Raw genomic sequence first — 5,177 nt, 5'->3', positions numbered from 1 at the left:
ATTATTGTTATTTGTGTGCATATATCCCTATGGGCACATGTGTGGGAGTCAGAGGGAACCTCTCCCGGTCAGTTCGCTGCTCCCACCTGTGGGTCCCAGGGATTAAACTTGGGCCATAAGCTTGGCGTAAGCACTGTTACCTACTGATTCGCTTGCTAGACTGAGTTTTAAGGAGGGGCAACAATCAAAGGCAGGCATAAGGTAGACCAAGAACTTGGACACGAACTTTCTGTTTAGAAATTTCCTTTCAAGAGGAGATTGACTCTATCATGAACTGTGTCTGTAAAAGTCCCTAGTTTGGGTGACAAAAGCCATTAGTGTTATGAAGATTGATCCTTTAAAACGTGAACAGTAAGGCTGAAAAGAAAGGACACCTTTCACTTTCTCAGTCTCCCGTATTTCATATCTACTGCCCTCACGATCCATTTTGACCAGATGGCAAACTTCTCTGGAAATCACCAACAGAAACTCAGATTCCTGAACCTGGGTTAAAAGGATCTCAGCTGGTTTTATGGGTTAAAAAAATTAGAGGTTAGAGACTTACATACAAAGATTTTTTGCTTTTGATTTGGGACATTTTCTATTGAGGAGAATGATGTCATCACAACTGACAACAGCAGTGGGGTTACCAAGGGCAGACTAGAGCGGGTAGCCCATGGTAGAAGCTTAGGGGATGTAACAGCTCTCGTCAGGATTCTCTGTTAATTGGCATCTCTGCATGTCTTGATTATAGTAATAATGAACATTCATAAATATTCATTCACTTTTACCAAAAATATACAAAGAGCCTCCAGAACCATCAAAAATGGGCTAGGTGCTGTTTAGGAAAGTGTCACAGATGGGTAGTTTTGTTGTGTTTTAGCTCTTTGCAAACTGTGAGTCCACACAAAAGACAGCATCCATTTCTAGGCCTTGGGGAAGCAATCTATTCCATTTAATTCCTCACATACATAAACGTGGATGAAAGCAGAGCCTGATCCCCCAAGTCCTGTGATGGAGGGTGCTGGCAACCCTGATGCCCTGACTTCTGTCCTTATGCTGTGGTGCCTGTGACCCCAGGCCTTCTGTGGGACTTGGGGTGGGAGGATGACCGGAGAATTCACCCAGAAGCTTGTTCATCAGCTCTTGGGGAGCACAGAGCTTGGCACACACAAGAAATGCCTGCCTCAAGACAGTAGGAGAGAACTGATGCCCACAATTGTCCTCTGACCTCTACACATGTGCTGTGGCATGTGTGTACGTGTCGTACACACATGAACATACTAATAAATAAGTAAAGTTTAAAATCTTGTGGTTGTTAGCATGCGTCTAATATTCTTGTTTTCTTTCCTTCTCTATGCTCCTATCCCTGTCTCCCTCAAGCCAGTTACATAAGACCATGCGGGAGGGAAGACATGAGGGAGGGAAGCCGGCAGAAGGTGTGGGCTCTCGGAGCCCGAGATCTGCAACCGTGCATAATGATGCCCTTCCACTCTGTGTCGCACAAGACAGACTTGTAGGGAATCTCTAAGTGGAAGCAGATCTTTTGAATCCTCCACTGCATGGTAAGTTTTCACTGTGTTTATAAACACACACACACACACACAACAGATTTTTTTATGTCACAGACAAAGGTTGAAAGAGAAAGAAAGGAAAAAACCATTAGAGGCACACTAACAATACAAGATTTAAATAAGATTTATTTATCTATTAATATGTTCATATATAGAGATACATATCGTATGTGTGCGCGTGCATGCACACCCAGAAATCTAAAGAAAATAATCCTCAACACACATTTGAATTTGTCAAATGAGACTGTATGCAGTATTTTGAGTTCTTTGAACATAAGATGTAAGATACAAGATACAAGAAGGTGAAAGCATCGACCCACAGCCTGCTGGGGCTGTGTCACACTCGGTCTCAAGAGAAGGACAGCTGAGCAAGTTTCTAAGTTCATGGCTAAGACAGCTGGTCTTAGCACGTTCGCACTCCTCCTTTGCAGTGTAGAGCTCTGAACTCCTAAATGTAAGTTTATTCTCCTTCTTACGTATAGTTACTATGACTTAATGTTATAGGGTTTCTTCTAAGTGTCAATACTCTTGTTCGTGTGGCCTGTAGTACTAGCCAGACATGCTGGCAGTTTAAGAATCCAGTTAAACTCTGTGGGTCCCCGAAATCTCCTCTGCTCATGTCAAAGGCTTGCATATAAAAATGGATATAAAATAAATTTCATGTTTTATAAAGCAGATGGAATTCATTCAATTCATCTTATATTTCAGAAATATTTACCCAAACGTGTCATTATCTAGATACATAATAAAAATTTGTTCAGAATACAGGTTTTGTGAGATAAAATATTTGCATTTTTGGAAACCACGAGTGCCTTCTCATTTCATTGTCTGTGCTGTATTTCTAATTACAGTAACTATGTCTAGCATGTGTCAGTAAGCATACACTACAACTAGTATCAGCAGCACTTAAATAAAGGATTTAATTTCTACCCGATGTCTGGTCCATCACGGACTCTGTCTCTCATTGGCTGCTCACTTGTCTGCATGATTCCTCCTCTAGGGCCGTCGGGTGAACACTATCTGCTTTGTCGAATATGCTGGAATCGATTCGCTTGAGCTGATGTCCCACCTTTTACGTAGACGTTTAAAAAGCAGTGCTGGTTTATCTGCATTACCAGGGTTTTACAGCCTTCTATACAACTTATAGACTCAAGAAAGAATAATTCCCCTTCTGGTATTTACATCAGGATAGATTAACAAAGACCAAAAGCACCAAGAATCTAAGACGACAAGGCAAGGGCAGACCTGTAGCCTTAACTGTCTTTGTCCATGACACCACCACTGAGATCATTAGTTTGTAACATAATGAATAAATGCATACAATGTGTTTTTAGGCATTACCTTTCTTTGATATAACTCACCAATAAACAGGAAAGTACTTAGAAACACTCATTAAACGTTTGTGAAAGACATAAAGATCCAGATTTTAGGACAGAAAAACATTGTCAAGTAAATACTGCCCAGTGTGTGAAAAAATGAAAGTTGAATGCATCATTTACAGTGGCAAAATTCATTTACTGTATTTATGCCTTCGGTACTACCTTTCATGGAAGGTCCTCAAATGCTGTGTAGTAGACCTTTACTCCCAAGTTTGTAGATTAGAAAACAAGGCAGGGAGTGGCTAGCAGTGTGGATAACAAATCTCAAGTAGCTTACAGGGGATTACCTGTGCCAGTAACTCAGTCTCTGGTGAGGAAGGGACCGGGATCCGAGAACATCACCCACCAACATACATCACTGACACTTTTCACCCAGTGACTTAAAATCTATTTAGATATTCCAGTGATAATCCACAAATATACCTGTGCCTGTGATTGCAATGTATATGCTTATATAATGTAGCACATTATTTAATGAACAAAGTTTTGATGGGATGCTTTGCGTCTCTGTGTGTGTGTCTGTTTGTATGTGTGTGTCTGTCTGTGTGTGTGTGTGTGTGTGTCTGTGTGTGTGCCTGTGTGGTAAGACTTTTAAAGATTTTTTGATAAATGCTCCTTATTAAAAGAAAGCTTTAAGTAAATATGAGCACATTACTCATGCAACTACCATACTAGATCTGAACAAATTTAAACTGTTTAAATACATTTGGACCAGTCATTAAAGTAATGTGAGACTGTTAACAGCACTGTGCTGTAGTTAGCTAGATCCTGGCTTGTATACAACCTCAAGTTCTGATGTCTTTCTCTCTGATTTGGATTCAGACTGCAGCATGAACACTGTCTTTTAAAGCTAATAAAGAAGAGCCATCCTTTGTAGCTTTTACCTTTTAAATTGAAGATTTATTTGTACTGTCATTTTATGGGTTTTTCTGTAATTAATTCCTTTGAGGTCAGATTTCATGGACACAGAATTCCTCTTAAAGTAACCTGTCCTTTGCCCATATCTTTACTGTCGGGATTAATGGATGAGGAAAAGGTTAATCTGCTTTAAGTAAGATTCTCAGTTCCAGGCACTGTTTGGTTTATTTGAAAATTTCCAAATATCTTAAAAGTAGATGCTATGGAGTCGATGAAGGAGGGAAAAAAAGCAAGACCTTAAGGCAATTACGAGTAAACCAGAAATGGAAATTCTCATTATGCATATGGTTTAAGTATCTGACAGAAAGCGCTGGCGCAGAACATTCCTTCTTGTAAAGTTTATGCCATGCTTCTGAGTAGATAGTCTGAACAGTGGACTTACGTATATTACGTATATTGCGTATATGCTGTTTTACGCTTATTTGTGAGATGGACGGGACGAACAAGGCAGATGACGGTGTTAGACTGCTGAGTGAATGATGTTTTGACTGTGGCTGAACTGCAGCTTGGAAGGATGGAAATGGTACACTTTAAAATCGGAAGGTAAATATCCAAGTATGGAATGGTCAACAGTCTTCAAACGACATTTTATTATAGGAGAAAAATCTCCATAGACATGTTTAGCTGTTTGCAGGTGATAATCATGTTTTTGTGCTGGCCAAACAAACAAGCCAACAAATCGAAAGAGCTCAGGGTTTCTTGCTTAGCAACCTCATTGTCTTCATCACAAGCACTGGGTACTGGGGTTTGATGTCCATTTGTAGAAAGCATGGAGAAACATCATGAGTCTGTGGAAGAGTACTCATAAAAGCCAAGGGCTCACAAGTTCACATAAGTGATCAATTCATGGACAGTACTGATGGTCTGGGATGCTGAAACCAGTGCTTGGGCGGCCCGGTTTGGTAACATTTATCCCTTCTAAAGGGGAGTGGAATTCAATTCGTTGTCTCAGGCTTTAAGAACCCTTAAAAAGATCTTGAAGAACGACTATCCAGCCTTTAGTAAAACCTCTCTGTTCATTTCAACATTATCTCCTTATAGCTTGAAAAGACACCCAAATAGTCAGTAAGTGGATGCTTTTGTTTAGCGATGATGGCTTTGCATGAGTGGGCACATGCCATGTTAAGGGCTTAGCCCCCCCATCCCACCCTCCCACCCCTGTCATTCAGTATCGAAATGAAACACTTTAAAGAATTGTGTTTGAGACATTTTCCCTTACATGTATTATGGACTAATTTCTCTTAGATTTGGATAAAGATTGATTTTAGTTTTGCTTTGGAGGGGTAACCCTTTCTTCCTTCTTAAAATAGCATCATCCCAAACCGGA

This window comes from Micromys minutus (genome assembly GCF_963924665.1).
Source record: "Micromys minutus genome assembly, chromosome: 8".
Lineage (NCBI taxonomy): Eukaryota > Metazoa > Chordata > Mammalia > Rodentia > Muridae > Micromys > Micromys minutus.
The sequence above is the reverse complement of the archived record's forward strand: the minus strand, read 5'-3'. Positions refer to the sequence as shown.